The sequence below is a fragment of the Nyctibius grandis genome, chromosome Z, assembly GCF_013368605.1.
Source record: "Nyctibius grandis isolate bNycGra1 chromosome Z, bNycGra1.pri, whole genome shotgun sequence".
NCBI lineage: Eukaryota > Metazoa > Chordata > Aves > Nyctibiiformes > Nyctibiidae > Nyctibius > Nyctibius grandis.
In genome coordinates, this window is record NC_090695.1 from 28,988,876 (window position 1) to 29,006,798 (window position 17,923).

Below are 17,923 nucleotides of genomic sequence, written 5' to 3' on the forward strand. Positions count from 1 at the left end.
TTCTTCCTAATATCTAATCTAAATCTACCCTCTTTCAGTTTAAAACCATTCCCCCTCGTCCTGTCACTGCTTGCCCTTGTAAAAAGTCCCTCTCCTGCTTTCCTGTAGGCCCCCTTCAGGTACTGGAAGGCTGCTATGAGGTCTCCCCAGAGCCTTCTCTTCTGCAGGCTGAAGAGCCCCAACTCTCTCAGCCTCTCTTCATAGGAGAGGTGCTCCAGCCCTCTGATCATCTTCGTGGCCCTCCTCTGGACTTGCTCCAACAGCTCCATGCCCTTCTTATGTTGGGGGCCCCAGAGCTGGATGTTAGGGGCCCCATAGCTGGACCATGCAAAAATTAAAAAAAATGCTTAACCATTGAAAAAATTCAATACTACATCAAAGAATAAAACTGTCATTTATAAGCATCTGTTGCTGCCATTGAAGTTGTACATATTTGACACAATCACTGAACTTGCTGGAGCAGCTTCTGACTCACTAAAGTCTGCGAAACAATTGCAAGACCTGCATGAAAGAACAGTGACCCAAAATTCTACTCTTACATAGAAACTTTGCTATGCAACAAAACCAAACACAAAGTAGTTGATTCAGTGTTAAACTTTCTTTGGGCTAACATGATTTAATAATTTTTTTCCAAGCAGCAGAGACCAAACTTTAGTATGAGACAATCCCTTTCCTCAAACTTGAAGGATGCTTCATAGTACTCTACAATACGCTTTGCTCGACTACTTGAGGGAAACTCGTATTTTACTCCGCATAGCATCAATGACCAGCAAATTCAATCTGTAGATGGAAAAAAAAGTCAATGCAGAGACACAGACTGATTCCCGAAAATGCACAGTACCTTTTTGGATTCTACATAAAGGTAGAAGAGGATTCAAAAACACTCTCTTAGCCAGGACATGGGATGGTTACATCAGCCAGCAAGTAAGTACTCTCAATTTGACAATAAAATGAAATCATTTCAGAGAACAACCATTTTAGTGAGGAAGAGATGTTCCTAATTGTAAAATGTTTGGAGATTAAAGGATTTTCTTCCCTTTGCAACTGCAAGAAAGTATTTGTCTACCTCTGCAATCCGGTCTGCCAACAAATACAAGCAAGGACTATAACCTGCTTTATGCTGTCCACTCTCTGCCCTCCTGCCTCTAGCCCTCTGTTACATTTACAAGGTTCAAGTCAAGTGAAAACTGATATGGGAATTTTCCCATACCCCTTCTCAACACTTCACATTGCAAGGAAGATCTGGGACATGGAAGCTTGTTAAACTTACACCAAGAACTTCAAGGCTTTAATAATAAACAACAGGACCTGCTACAAAATGTTCTCAAAGTAAAAAGTCCAGTGGGTGCTAAACATACTGCTGGTTGCCTCCAAAAGGCTGTATCTTCTGTGTAGAAGAACAACCTTTTAATTACCTCAGCAATAACTCAGAAATCAACCTTAATTAAAAAAATAAACTCTTGCTACATAAAACCTGCTTAGATTTGTTCAGCTACTAGCTGAGTCACATATTACTCAAATATTTTTGTTTATCATGTCCACATAGCTCAAAATGAAAGTAAAGAAGCCTGGAGAAGAGGAGGCTCTGAGGTGACCTTAGTGCAGTCTACAACTACCTGAAGGGAGGTTGTAGTGAAGTGGGAGTTGGCCTCTTCTCCCAGGCAACTAGCGATAGGACAAGAGGACACAGCCTCAAGCTTCGCCAGGGGAGGTTCAGGTTGGACATTAGGAAGAATTTCTTTACAGAAAGGGTTATTAGACACTGGAATGGGCTGCCCAGGGAGGTGGTGGAGTCACCATCTCTGGCTGTGTTTAAGAAAAGACTGGACATGGCACTTAGTGCCATGGTCTAGTTGACTTGGTGGTGTCAGGGCAACAGTTGGACTCGATGATCCATGAGGTTCCTTCCAACCTGGTTGATTCTGTGATTCTGTGTGATTCTGTGAAAACAGTAAACACTTGTGCTGGTGTTCTCCTTTATACTCTGCTTTTATGTATTGGTGAGTAACTGACATACTGGATGGGAAACTTCTGTCACATCACTAATACGGAAGGTACAGCTAGACAGTCAAAGGCTCCACATGCCAGTGCCCAGATCCTGGTGAACGGACAACATGCTCATTGAAACAAGTGTCCACTATGGTCAAAACAGCTGAAATGTCATTACATCTTCTTCCTTCTACAAATCCAAAGCTGTCCCATACGTAGTTCAACCGTCTTCCTAGAGCTGTGGCTGCTCTCAAATCAGTCCTTTCTGTATTGCCTTTGCTCATATGCTGAGGACCCCCTTTACTGGCCCTTCATTTCACAAGCTTTTCCAATGTGGTAGCACAACTCATACAACTGACTAAATATTTCTCCCTTTACCACACAAATGAAAATACATTGCCTATACTGGGCCTGCAAAGCCTCAAAATACTTCTCTAGCGGAACCTCCAGTTCAGCAGTACTGTAATTATGCTGGCCGCTAAATCCCGTAAAACTTTTTCCTCCGGTTTTATGTTCTTCCCTTCTCTTTTATACATCATAATCCTCTCTCTGCCCTCAAAATGACAAAAGGAAAAAAAGGAGGGGAAAAAAAGGGGGGGAGGGGAAGAAACCCCACGCCCTTTTCTGTTCTTTCTACTTTAATGTATATCACAGCTCTATTCTGTATTTTGTAAAAGTTCCTCCCTTTAAATTCCTTTTCCTGTGTTTATTTTGGGCATTCTCCATTTCCCATTTCCTCCTTCCTTTCCTAGCAGCAGGACTCCTCAAAGGAACTCATTCTGCCCCTTTGAGAGGTTTGGGGGATTTTTTCCCTTTCTGTAGAAGGCAAAAAAGCCAGCTCTCCCTAGTATTTCATTTCCTTATCACTCAAGAGCATACAAGTTGCTTTTAGAGTTGGTAATCTGCAATGTCTTCTTGTGTAACGGCTGTCAAGTCAGTAACTAGAAATAATCCATTAATGTATAAATTATTTATGTGACCACTGAATACAACACCGGATTATCTGCAAATAGGCTGCACTCAGAGACTGACTTCTAATGGGGAAACAAGTTAACTTAGAAATTCAGATAAACCCTAGAAATTATATGGAAAAATGTATCTAGAAAAAGGTTCTAGCAAACTTATTTTTATGCTATCATTAAGGGTAGTGTTGCCAAATTTTTCTTGCTCCTGCACTGCAAATTACTTCATTTCTGCCAAACCATGATCAAGTTTAGATTACAGCATTACTTTCACTAGTTCCAGCACTATGAGTGAGCTAAAAATCACATACATTTTTTTCCCACTTCTACTTTTTGTGTGAAAGAAACACACAATTGCACATGTCAAATGATGTGTTACTGTTACTGAGTCTAGATATCATGCATTTGTTCCAAATAAAAAGTCTAATCATCATAGTAGTCTTGACAGTAAACATGATGTTCTTTATTCAACCAGGATTACCAGGTTACAAGGGCAAAAATGAAAAGACAGACAAATTAACAAACTGCCACTCCCACATACAGTCTGTGTAATCCATGGCTAACCTGCCATTTCTTTCATTACTTGTACACACCATTTAACACTAAGTGTTGCTGTAATCATATAATGAGATTTGCTAAAGCCAGACTTTGTGTGAACTAGTTCAACAGTAGCATTTTGATGATCTACTTGCTAAACACAGAGAATACTTTTCAAACGTTTTGAAACCAGCAGAAACAGTAGCGTTAGTAATAACACATTTGCAATGCTCTAATCACATTTTGAAAGCATGTGGAATTTTCTAATCATGACCTAGATTAACTCCCATGTTCCATAAAGCAGAGGCATGTTATCATTTTAGAGTGATAAATGTATATTTATGGATGCACTAATACTCCACTAGAGATTCCCTCTCATAAAAAGCAGAACTGTATAACATTTTACTGTGAACATTCCATGTACAATTACGTATTTATGAGTACTAAATTGCTTCAGTAACTTCAACAGTTCTAGTCTCATGTAGCAATTCACTACCCATCGTTAGTACTGTGATCTGATATTTCAATTACGCCTTCAAAAGAACCTCACCCATTACACAGATAAAAAGGAAATAAAAGTACATAGGAACAAACAGGAAAGAAGAGATCACAAATTAAAGATTGCAAAACTAATCCTGCACACCATCTGTGGCAATAAGACAGAGATGTGATAAAACAAAAAGGTTTGTTAAACTGCTACTTTATTCCACCACACAGTCTAAATAAGGAAAGGACCACAATCTGAAATACATATTTCTGCTCATTCCATCTTTAAGAAACTAAAAAGCTATTGGTGAAAAATAAGTAAGGAATGTGTGCATGCACGTGTGTTAGACACTGTATTTGATGGGGAAATAAATTCCAGTTTAGAGATATTTTAGTTCAAATTATGAATTCTTTAATGCTTACATATAGCCAGAGTGTCTGGCTCTCAACCATGATGAATCAAAAGTGAGCAAGACACTCAAACACAGCATGAACAGCAGCCTCAAAAGCCTACCAGCATCAATCTTTTTCTAAATCCATTGTCTATACTGAGGTTACACGAGAAAATTTCTGATGTCTTATCACAAGAGAGGACTTCTCCCGTACTTTCCAACTACTATAACTGCTGGAATAATTAAACATGTACATTAACAGTTAATGTTAAAAGGCACATACAAGGACTTGCACTGTCTGCATTTCCAGTACAGAACCACTCATCTACCCACACTTTCTTGCACCTTTTTACCTATCTCTGTCATCTGGGTTTTTCTTCCCTCATTCCTCATACATTCTGACTTCCTCCCATTATCCCTGTATTTCAGACTAAACATCAGTTCTCATCCAGTCTACTGCCAAGCCCCCTGCCAATCTCTTTTCCTTCCAGACAAATATTGATTCTTCTCATTCCCCAACCTTCAAAATAAATTCTAATCACAATACCACACCCTTGCCCCCTGAGACTAACAAAACTGAGTCTTCTCACAATGTTTTTCACAAGCAATTTGTTTCTTCCACTAACAAATCAAAACTAATTTCCTCTTCAAAACCAGCAACAGTTCTCCTCCAATTGAAAATCAATTTTCCAACCTCCCAGACAATTTTAATACAGTTTAGCCCAGCTTGCAAATATATTTGGCATATAGTTTCCGATCTTAATATTCCTTTTATGTAATGTGCTTTTCGGTTTTCTTATTTTCTTCCCATTTTCCCCTCCGGAGAAGCTCAAAAATTGACTGGGGAGACTGCTCTAGAAAATCTGAGGACAACACTGGATCCAGAAAGACAGAAGGTTGTTTCACCAATGTAAACTGAAAGAAGGAATGCTTGGCTGGATCTGGGCCCTGAAGAAAGCAACAAAGCCACAATAGGAGAGATGTGACTGAACATGACAGGAAAGTTCTGAAAAAGAAGAGTAAAGAGATGGTAAGAAGCTAAAGAACAGAGAGGCATCTGGAGCGATGAAGAGACAAAGCTGTTTACATACTTGCTCCCTCCTCACTTTAAGTCATTTTATTTCCGGAATCCTATTGAGTTCCTGCTTCTGCCTGTAAACTTACCTCATGCTTCACTACTGTAAGGAAGGAAAGCAACAATATTTTTACTGTTGTGGGAAAAGAAGAAAATTCCTTTTCTTACAGCACAGGAAGAAACATAACCATTCCGAAGCAGTAAGGATATATTATGCTCTCCCCACAGTGTCTTTGACTGAGACTGTCTTTTTATTGTTTGTAGGTTCAAAATAGTTATGTTCTGTGTGGTGCAATATCATTCATATTAGAAAGTCCACTTTTACAATTTAAAAAAACTTTTATTTTTTCTACCATCTGCTGTATAAGCTTACCAAATGAGTCTACAAGTCCATTTAACTCTGTTGCTGCATCCTGTATGTTTTCACCAGGGAAGCTTTTTTATTGTTCTTGTTCCCTTAGTCTGTCTCTCTTCTCCTTAATGTGTTATCAGGGAGGATATTTTGCCATCTTATTTCCCTGGCAGCAGAAGGATATCCATCAGTTTGCTTTGCTTTGCTTCTTTCTCTAAAGGCTCAGTGAGTAACTGGAAATAATGTCAAGATGAGAAAGATACTGCACCAAACACTAGATAAGGATTCCAAATTCATTGTAATGGATTCTAACAAAGTAACTATTAGATAAGAATTTATATTTGCTTTTGAACCAGAAATAAGCAAAGATAGTTTCAACTAATAACACCATGTAATAGATGCATGCTTACTGCTTCCAAACAGATATAGTTCTCAAATAGAGGAAAAGAATTAAGACAAAGATATTTTTCTTAACAATTTGGGATTTCTTAAAATTTCTTCTTTCCCCTTTTGAACTAATCTTAAATAATCAAGAAAACAGCCTAGTATTTTAGCTCATCTTAATTTGATAATAGAGGCAGCAACATGAAACCTAAAAAGCAATACAAAACAAAAAGAAATGGAAACAGAAGGCAAGTGTTCTAACATTACATACATAATCAGCTTCTCAAGTACAAGAGTAAATCTCAGCAAGAAATAAAACAATTTTAGGAATAGATAATATCAACAGTACAAGCTCTTATTAAGCAAATTTATCATTATATCAAATATATCATCAAATGATGCAAAAAATGGCATACTAATTCATCATACATTTATGTTCCTCAAGGGAAGAAACTTACATTCCACAATTAACTTTATTAGTAGTAAGCAAAGAGGTTACAGAGCAACTGTTAAGAAAGGCAAATACTAAAACTAACTTGACTTTTGAACTCATACTCAAGAATCCAGCTTGATAAAAGAACCAAATCCCACCAGCATACCCTGTGTAACTAGTTCTAGAAGACATCCCAGCAAAACAGAATGCATTGGTCTCAACTGGTTGAAGTTTAATGACTTCACAAAAGGCCACAATACTCCAAAAGTTCCATTTGGTTTAACAGTCCATGAATCTTAGAGAACCAAAGCGAATTCAAAAAAAAAAAACAAAAACAAACCAAACCACCACAACCAACCACACAAAACTAAACAAATATATGCATCACATGCATATAAACTGTGTATAATTAAGTACTCAGCAATCTGAGGGCAAGACAGATTGATTTATTCAAATTGATCTAAAATAGCTTCTTTAAGATATGACTAAAATTGAAGACAATATTTAATATAAATCACTTTTTTTGCATGTTTATTTTTTAAGCTGTTGTTCCGCACATTCAGTCACTGAAGCAGTCACATAGTTCTTTGTACTAATGTTTGTTTAACTAAACAAGACACATTATATTGCATTTTTATGTAAGAAGCAATAGAACTTAATGCGTTCTCTCTAGACTTTGAGTTTTAATTAAGTACATTCTACTAACAAGTATGTTGGATATGGTTTTCAAGACAGTAATTTTTAACTTGTTTCTGGCATGCTGCATTTAGAAAATTGAAATGTAACAAAAACGTATACAAAACTAAAGAAAGGTCTACAGCTGACATTATTAAATACAACACTTCTAAAGGAATGCTACATAATCAAATCAATTCATCAAAACATATTTTACATTTCAAACTGAGCAGCTCATTAAAGAAGGGAAGCACTATAATTATATGAACTGAACAGATTGTTTCTGGTCACAATGTCCTTCAAGGGTTTAAAACCAATGTATCTCATCTTATGGTTATTTTTATACATAAGCTGGGAGAGGACAATGTTCCCAATTTGACTGTTGAAAAGTCTCTGACCGCCTACTGTCCTGGCTTTTCTTTAGAACTTTGTCAATGTTCAGATCTTATTTGAATTTAAAATTCTGTGTGCAGGCCCTGTCCCACTCCCCAATACACAAAAAACACTGACAAACAGGAACAAGTTCACAGCAGAGGCTATCAACATAGCTGAGGACTGTAGCACAGACCCTGTGAGGACAGACTGGGGAATGGGGCCTGTTCCACCTGGGTAAGACTTGACTTTGTGGCAACCTAACAGCAGTCCCCACCACCAACACGGCGGTTATTCAGAAGACAGAGCCAGGCTCTTTACAGGACCAGAAACAACAGGTGTAAGCTGAAACACAAGAGATTCAGAGAGGATATGAGGAGAAAGTTTGTCATCCTGAGGACAGCTCAACAGTGGATGTGCTGTGTCCATCATTGGAGGTTTTTATGACCTGACTGGATACAGCTTTGATACCTGTTCTGACCCCATTAATGACCCTGCTTTTGGCCGGAGTTTGGAGCAGAAACCTGCTGAGGTCCCCTCCACACTAAATTATTCTGTGATTCTATGAATACAGTATCTCTATTTAATCAAAATTTATATTATTTGACTAAATTTAGGCCTTAGCAGAATTGTAATAGTAACCTCCAAATGGTTTTCTTTAAAACAAACAGTAATTTAAATAAATCCTTTTCATCTATATTAACTGCCTGTCCACCCCAGATCATGGATGATATACTCCTATTTTCCTTCTGCGTGTCCCCTTAGTGTGAAAAGAGACCACCACTTTTCCTAGCTCCACACATATTTAACCTATTGTTTTAACAGTATGATAGAGGGCACTCTAGGTCACTTCCCTTAAGGCATCTGCAGTCAGAAATACTTCAGCTACGTTGTTGCAAGTCTAAACAATACTGGGTTCCTCAGCCAAGATAGACTTCAGATACGGGAGAAGGAGAAAAGCAGTTTGACACATTAACACAAAGCATCAAGTGCCCTACATGCTGTTTAAAAGTAAAGCTTTTCCGTACTTCCAGAAATATCTTCAAATAATGTACACATAAAGCTGCTCAGAGATACTTCACGTAAGTTGGGAGAGCAGTCCACAAGGCTACTGCAGGAATCCTGCTCCGGCAGGGGGACTGGACTAGATGATCTTTCAAGGTCCCTTCCAATCCCTAACATTCTGTGATTCTGTGATTCTGTAATAAACTAGACAAACAATGCCTTCTAGCATATTATGGCATGTGGTTAACTTACTGTAATATCAGATAACGACAAACTTCAAATTTCCTTCTAAAAAGTCTGAGTGTAGGAAATGTTATTTCACCACCCTGCAGAGTCTTCTAATCACAGCATAATATCTTAAATAATAAAAAGAGACATCATGTATTATCAACTTACCCAAAAATTTTATCTCAGGTTCAAGAGTTTCAAAAAAATTGTCAAAACTCACAGAACCACCATAAAATTGACAAATGTTACATTTTAACATTCTAATGTTAGTTTAAAACTCAGTTAAACTCACAGGCAAAAATATTGATAAGCTATCAGTCTGAGCAAGCCACAGCGCTCTTAGAAAACAGACATAGAAAAGTACCAAAGCCCAAGAAAATTATGGTATGGCTTAAGTCTGCTGCAGTCTAAAGATACCCTTCTAAACACTGTTAATATACCTGAACCAGCTTGGATAGCAAAAGCAACATTAAAATTTCAGTGTCCTGTGCAATTTACACTGCTGTGGATTCCAGCTGCTGAACTATGAGCTACTTCAGGTACACCCACATGGCTTACAATCACACTCGCAACTATATTGTGGACATAGCTTCAGATTGATTTGGTTCTGACTTATACTGGAGTAATCTCATTAACTTCAACCAAATAAACCTCCTGGTTTATTTATTCTCCACTTTGACCTGAGTCTATTTCATCACACTGCTTTTAGGTCTGCCAATGCACAACAACAAAAAGTGAAGAATCCAGCTCGTTTTTTACACCCACCTTGCACAGGGCCCGTAAGTCCTACTAACAGTTCTGCATTCTCACTATCACAAACTTAAGTCTAACATGCTTCTCCCCAACTTCTGCAAGCATGCTTCTAAAATACTCAGTGCATTTGAATTCAGTGCATCTCCATCATCCTTTCAATGCCCAGAACACCATTTTAGTATGCTAGGCTCCAGTTTTAGGGATCAAAAGACTCATAGGAATAGAATGTCCTAATGTTAGACAGCTACCATGAAATCACTTTTAACTGAAGCCAGGTTAAGTTAAAAGCAACCAGATGTATTTATTCACAAGACTCCTGATAGACAGCCTAGTTACAAAGGTTTATGAAGACTCAGGTATAGAGCAATTAAAAGATAACCATGCACCTATTTACACAGTTGTTAGAATAGTTCCAAAGTCTCAACCCTTTGGGAGCCAGCTGTTGGATTGACACATGCTTTATTGCCCACAGCTGAGGATCTGGGTCTTGTGCAATCCCATGTCCTCAGATTCCACTGGGAACCCAAAATTTCTTTTGTAGCTCAGTCCATCTTTGGGGTTATCCAGGATGTGGTTACACAACATTTTCTCTGGCACTGCAAGCCAGTTTAAGAAGTTATCCTGGCTGTTCCCCTTCCCTCATGCCACTTGTTCCAAAAGAGAAAAAAAAAATTTATTTTAACTTAAGTCACAGTTGGGATACAGTTTGCAGCACAGCCCTACAAAGAGCTGTTATATTTACAAAACTGAGTAAGCAGCAAATTCCAGTGTTTGAGAGACGCTGAGAAAAAAAACATCTTATGTGCCAGAGACAGTTTAAGAGGACACTTAACACACATCATGAAACTACAACGTCTACCTTACTCTTAGATCTCTGGGACTTCATGGTTTATATTTCCTGACACAAAGACCAAAACTCTTTCTCTGCTTGGATTCCCATCCTTTTTTTCCCAGCATTAGGAATCCTTCTGTCCCTTGGCCATCAGTTGCTAAGTAGGTAGTATCTGCTTTCTACTGCTCCAAAGAGCAAAACCTCAAGGTATCAAAATATAAAAAACTCAAACGAGTGTCACTGTTCTACTCAGTGCAGAAATCTGAAAACTATGCATAGGAGACAATTTGTCAATATAATTAAAAAAAAAATCTGTTGCTTAAAAACTGCGTATTAACACTGATCTCAACAAGTGGGCATTCAAATCTCACACAACTAACCTGAGACTCTAAAGAGTACAATCTTGTAGAACTGGCTTAAATCTGATTTTACAAGACAATAAAAACTGAAGACATTTCTATGTACATATTACTGTATGACTATAATATATTCCATATTAAAATAAAACTTCTAGTGGTTCAAAAAAGAATCCAAAGAAAGAACCTGTACTGCCAATGCTACAAAGTATGGCAAAATAGTGTCAGGAATAAGATCAGAAATGCCAGTTATAATTTCCAAAATCGGTTGGTACGAGAAGCAGTTCTCTCCATGTGAGGTACATTTCATAGTGAGAGGAAATGTCTTTACTAGTTTGATGATAAAGTTGAAAAACATGCGAGCTTTCAGATTCACCAGTCCTCTTGGTAGTCTTCATGCAACCTATAAAATGGAAATAGTTTGGCTTTGTGTCCAATTTTGATTCCTTGAACTATAAGAAAAGGGTTTTAAAGGTTTCACTTAATTCAACTCCTTTTACTCCTTCCATTTTCTGAGGATAACATTTTACCTTCTTTACCTTTGTAGACTACAGGACTGGAATAAGAATGTTTTTGATTCTTCTTGTCCCCAAGGGGATGCTCTCTCATACAGACCAGTTGTTATTTGGCTCCAACTCCTGATTTCCGAGCACAAGGAGTACTTCTTCATATAGACGGGATGCAACAAACACGTAAGTGGCTTATTTCCCCTCTGCACTTTGGCAACCTTTTGCTCCTTTGCTTCAAAGAGAAGTATAGAGAGAGCTGGAGACTGCTGTCCCTTGCAACTGTATAACAGTTAACTTATGAACAAGCATAATACAGTACTGCTATGTTTTGCAGAACAAGCACCAAACATCAAAGCATGTCAGAATTCCCCACAACTGGGAAATGCTGCAAAAGAGAAGATTTTAGATGGTGTACTGCATACTACAGTAGGCAGTATATGCCAGCAATACCACACATAACAGTTTTGTATTTTTTTCTGAGCATCGTCCTCCAACATGAACCCTCACTTGAAAGCTGTTTTTTTAAGAGGCTTTTCTCTTTATTAACCTCAGAGCCTCCTATGTTATTTGACTATCTTAATAGGTTTCCAAAGCAGCTTTTTAACTCACAAAACCCCCTTTTTTATTAGGAATTAATGGTTATTTTCCAATAGCCTTTGTCCTCAAATGCTCTTGCATTAGTCTCGTAGTCATGTTTTACCTAATATATTCAGCAAAACTCAGATACCACCTGCGGCTCTATCTCTATAACTGAATCCATGCAAGCAGTCCCATAATTTCATGTTGAAGTTAACAGGGCTCCCAATCTAAATGCACTTGAACAACTGAGGTCTCTAAAAATTGTTTGAGAAACATAGGTAGCAAATTTACTGTATATTTTCATGTACCAAGATTAGACATTTTAAAGTCAAAGTTTTTCTTACTTTAAAAATATGTCACAAGTGGTAGAAACCCAGGCTGTAGCACAACACATTGAAGAATGATTAACATTTTGCTTGTAACTACAAAATCCTAGCAGTCAACCAAGACTAATGGAGAACAAACACAGAAAATATTCATTTAAAGCATACAAGACATGTTCCTAAAGATCCATTTAATATATGTGAAGTGTCAATGCTAGACTAAGAAATGTTAATACTATTCCTCTAAAATACTAAAACCCAAAAAATCTCAAAGTTCTTGTCCCCACACTCTTCTTTTTGGGAAACAGGATGACTTAGTTTGTGCAAAAAAAGTCTCACGAACTGATTTCAACCGATTTGCTAATTATTCTTATTAAAGGCTACAAAAAAGAAATCATTAAGACCAATAAAGTCACATAAACATTTTTCATTCTTAATTATCCATGCAAATAACTTTAATCACTTCTCTTTGAACATATATAATATATTCATTTATTTAAAACACTTGTAAAAGACTTCCTTAAACTCTGAAATCTAGTGCAACTGCTCGAGCACATAAGCAAAATGATAAAGGGAATATCAGCTAAGATAGCTCCACTAGACTGTCAATAAAAAATTTTATATCACGAACAACACACAGTTCAAGAACTGAGGTAAATATCAGAAAAGTTTCTACACAGGGATGCACACAGAGCAAGAAATACCACATTATACATATTTAAGCAAGCATATAAGCACTTTCAAAGTCCCAGCCTAAGTAATCAATCCTCAGTTTAATAAGTCCAGAAAATGCTCCAGCTGTTTCCTAGGCCTGGCATTGAACATATTTTTCAGCTTTCTAGTACGTGTTGAACAGCAACCTAAAAACAACTTTGGTGATAACTGGTTAACCTGAGACTCGAGCAGGATCAAAATTGAGAGCTAGCCAAGTGAAAAAACAGAACACAGATAACATTTGATGTCAACAAATATAAAATAATAAACTCCTGAAAGAATAACTTGCAGCTATTCCCACATGGTGTTGAATTTTAAGCAAAATGTAAGCAGATAAACCAAATAACCATGCACAGGATGTGCAGCTCAACAGAATCTCTGCTTAATACAGGTACACACAAGACAAGAAACAAAGTGCTCCAATGAACAAAGAATGGGATTGAAAACATGCTCCTTTCACCTGTAACATTGTCTTTTGTGACATCACAGAAAACCAGAATCAATTCATAGATTTATTTGAGCTATGGACAAACACTAAAGGTACTAGGGGAAAAAAAAAAATGAGAAGAAAGCCCAGAAGAAGGGACAGACGTAAGAAAAACATCAAGAGCTCATTCCTCTCTTCCTAAAACAAGGAAATGTTCAACCATGACTAAAAAGCAATCTACTAACAACAAAAGGAACTATAGCATACTACTGTCTAAGTCACTGTCAAAGACATAGGTGCAGAAACAGATGCAGACTGACATCATAAAAGGACAGCACTTGTATTGATTTTAAATCAATAGTGGGCTGCACCACATTGGATTTTTTTTTTCTACAAGTCAGATTTAAATATTCATGTTTGTGTGATACAGTGACTGCATAAGCAAAATTAGATGGACAATTATTTTCCAGGCAAGTCATTCTACTTGTCTACTCAAGAAGTACTTAAGATTTTCCTCCACAGAAAATTGCTTTCTAATACAGGTCAACAGGACAGAAAGCAAGCTAGGAATTATTTTTAAAGATCAAATCAGCTGTACCTCAATACCCACAATAACACAAGGGGACGATATCATTGTCCACGTGAATCAGATCTCTCTGCATTCAGCACTGCATAACCCAGAGAGCTTAGCACCGGAGTGAAGTATCATCTTTTTTCTTCCAGCATCTCACAGGTTGCAACTGAGAGCAACAAGACACCTTACACTTGTTCCTTGTAGCTCTCACTGTATCGAAAGGCATATAAACCATTTAAGTGAGAGATACAATGTACTCTGTGGATCAACACAGCATGCAGCAAAAAGCACCTATTTGTATGTGGCAAATAAAACTGATTACAGTTCTTCCAGCAGAACTACTATAAAGAAGCTTCACTGTATATACACATCTTAGTTTTGTTTTTTCAATTCTCCAAAAAGACAGATCTACCTTATGGAATAATCTGCAAAATCTCATATCCAAAAATTCAAGAGAGTTCCTCATTTACCTTCTGATAAAGAAATCACATCTGAAATAAGTTAGAGAAATACAAATGCAAGCATGAGGTCAAATGTTGACTCAGATCTTGCTAGTCTTACTCATATTAGTCATCTTACTGGGCTCATGTTGAGAACCCTGTGGGTGGACATATGAATTCATATGGAACCCACTGAAATCAGTGCACAGGCAGGGTCAGAGGCTTTGAAACAGCAGCTCTGTTAAGTTAAATAGAAAAAAATATAACTGTGTATTGCTTAATAACAGTGTTAATATTTACATTTTAACCTAGGTAAAAAGAAGGGGGGGTGTTACTGCAGAAATCCTAGCCTATAATAGGATAGTAGCACTACGATAGGATAATTTGGGTTGAAAGGCACCTCAGGAGGTCACCTAGTCCAACCTCCAACTCAAAGCTCCAGTTATTTTTATAAAAAAGCCACAAAGTTTGGGTTGCCTTCTTCCACATCAGTAGTTTTTTCAAAACACCATTAAAACAATTTTTTAAAATTATTGCACGTTTAATTATGTTAATGTGCTTTTTAATAAAAGTTTTCTAATGTTTTATAGCAGTAAAACAGCAGGTTTTACCCATAACTAATACCGTTTAATTCATGTATCTATTTAATATTGCTACATTTCTGAATCTTGTTTATTTCCCTCTTAAGGTTCTTTCAACTGAGATGCTAGATTATTTCCTGTAACTGCAAACATTATCACTTAGCTTTTTGTTTACATACGGACATACTGTAAAAACGCCCCAGAGCTGAGATAAAAAGACCAATGGCAAAAATTACAACCCTGTTAAGTAACTGCTTTTCTTACAGCTTCAGCTATTGCTAGTACAAGATGGCAGTGACATTCACTTTAGTAGTATTCTGTGGTCATGCACAACATTAACTCCACGTAGTTTGGAAATGGTTATTCAACAGATTTCAACTTTTGTTTTTCATTAGACCAGTCAGCACTCTTAACAGCTACACGTGAGAAGCAGCAGCAGTCTCCTTTCATTTTCCATTCTGCAGTTCCAGTCAATCTGATTTGATCAACAAGAATGTCGAACCATTTCTTGCATTCTGTAAACTTCTTGCTCATTAAAACTTCCCCTCCCAGAAGCAAACACTACTGTTGCTGATGTTGGCACTTACAAAAATGAAAAACTCTGCAAATACCTCAGATGTAAGGCTTCTCTGGAAAGCGCACCACTGCTTAAAATCAGTATCATTTCACACTGTAATACCGAAGTTGTTTACTACAGAACTCTCCATTTACACCACTGAAGTCACCTGGGGCTCATTCTCATCGAGAAGAAGACAGTGATGACTACTGTGTTCCTACTGAATCCTCAAACTACTGTCACAAACCCTAAGCAGGGAAGATAAACAGGCATGCCCAAGGAACATCACTACAATATTACTCCCATATCAACTACCAGGAAGACTGGGCGGGAGGTGGTGGGGAGGGGGAAGGAGTTAACCCATACAACTGATCCAAACTACCCTTTTTAACGGTGCACATAATGCCTCTACAATCTCCTGTCAATATTGATTTTCCATAAAATATAAACTTTAGCAATATTTTTCTCACCTAAACTACATATATATATTAAATTTGACTAACAATACAACCAATGGAGAAAAAGATGGTAAACTGGAAAGCTGTATGAGGCTAGGATGGCAGAAACACTGACCATTAAGTAGCTCATCTCAAGTGCAAAATCACATTTGAAACTATGAGTAGCCATCACAGTCTTCCCAATTACGTTTCCCTCTGCCCAACAACCAAAAAGAATACAGTCTATGCCTCTCTGGCAACAAATAATTTACGGATAACCAAAGCAAGGTGTTATTTTCTCACCTGTCACAGACTGCAGAGGTAAGAAGGAGAAATTTGAAGACAGAGCCAATCGGGTTCTAATTAGACTTCAGTCGCACAAAAAAAAAATTCTGAAGTTTTATCCACAATTCTCTTCTAAAAAAAAAAAATTCCCTTGTGAAAATAAACGAAATTCATTAATTCATAACCCACATCTGAGGGAACATTTCCCCCTCCCCCCGAAAAAAATTCAATGCAGACATATAGAGAAAAACCACAGATAATTCTATGACTGTTTACCCTCCTTCTGCAGTGAGGTTTTGTTTTTTTTTAACGGCACAAGTAAGTATTCTCGAGGAAGTTTTCCAGCAAAACACACCCTCGCTGAGGCGCGGCGGCCAGCGGCCGGACGGCGGGCTTCCAGGTCCTCCACCGGCCAGCTCCGACCCGCGCCCCGCCAGCCTCCTGGAAGCCCTGCTGACGCGGCGGGGGCACACCAGTGACCCGTACACACACCGCCACACACGACGGGCCGTCCGTGCCGACCGACAGCCCTTTTGCCCCGCTCCCTCCCCAGGCACGGCCTACAGAGGGGCGACTGTCCCCCCGAGCGCTGCCCGCCGCCCCCCGCCGCCGCGTTGCCTAGCGCCAGCCCCGCTGCGCACCCCCAGCTGCTCGCCCCAACCCCCGCACTCACACGCCGCGGCGTCCGGGCAGGGGCAGCCGCCACAGGCAGCTCTCGGGCCGGCCGGCGGAGCTCCCCGTCAGCGGGACAGGACGCGGGGGACGCCGAAGTGTAACCACCGCCCCGGACACCCGCCTCTCCCGCCTACTCACCCCCCCGCCCCGGCCGCTGCGGCCAGCGGGAACGGCCGCCGGGCGGCGCTGGCCCCACTCACTCCGGCGGCGGCTGGGCAGTCCAGCGGGCGCAGGCGGCTTCCCCCTCGGCGCCCGCTCTCCCCATGCACAGCGCTGGGGGACGCGGCAGCGGCGGCGAGCCGACCCGCGCTGTGCCCGCTGTCTCCGCGCCGGGGAGCGGAGAGGGAAGGGTGGGGTGGGGCGGCCGCCCTCTCGCTGGGCGGGATGCGAGCCGCCAGGCTCCCGCCGCATACGTCATCAGGCAGCTGCCAGGAGACGCGCGGGGCGAGAGGGGGGCTGTGCTGCTGCGACCGGACCCCCCGCCGCAGGCCTCCGCGACGGAGTGTCTCTCGCCCCAGTAAAACCGTCGTAGGGGCCGGTTGTAAGCCACGTCGGCACCGCGGCGACCCCAGGGCGAGCACAGAGCAGCTGGCCCACGGAGACGGCAGCCTCCCTTGTAGGGGCTAGAGAGAGCACCAGGGGTGTGTGAATGCGGGCAGGGGAACCTCTCCTGTGCAGGCCGTTGTTGCTTTCTGCCTCCCTACCCGGTCCCTGTGGCGAACAAGGGCTTCTTGTCTCTCACAAGCTTCCCGTCTGTCTGCCCCCACTAGTGGGAGCCGCTATGAGGTAAAACCTCAACTGAAGTGAGGCAAAGGGCGTGGGACCAGGAGGCACAAGCTTGAGGGACAGACCTTGCTTTGTTAGCTGTGGTAGACAAAAGCCGTGCATTTTTGCTGAGGTCTGGTCTCACAGTAGGGTGCGTGTTAGTTGGGCCAAGGGAAAAATGCAGGGTTTTTTTTAAGCGGTGCGTGTGTGTGCTAGTTCTGTCCTAG

At 39.9% G+C, this 17,923-nt stretch overlaps 1 protein-coding gene across 6 annotated transcripts in view; it reads right to left on the minus strand.

Annotated features, from left to right (window-relative positions):
- JAK2 (Janus kinase 2) overlaps nucleotides 1–17,191 on the minus strand; it is a 96,914-nt gene extending 79,723 nt beyond the window's left edge. For 4 of the 6 annotated variants that reach the window (XR_011050042.1, XM_068422516.1, XM_068422518.1 and 1 more), the window contains exons 1-2: nucleotides 16,930–17,016; nucleotides 16,275–16,388 (exon numbers count right to left, since the gene is read on the minus strand). The gene's annotated coding sequence lies outside the window, so the exon portion shown is untranslated. Of the gene's footprint in view, nucleotides 1–16,274; nucleotides 16,389–16,929; nucleotides 17,017–17,131 lie in introns of those variants that run through there. The other 2 variants (XM_068422514.1, XM_068422515.1) reach the window with 2 other exon arrangements.
- Nucleotides 17,192–17,923: the final 732 nt, after the last annotated feature.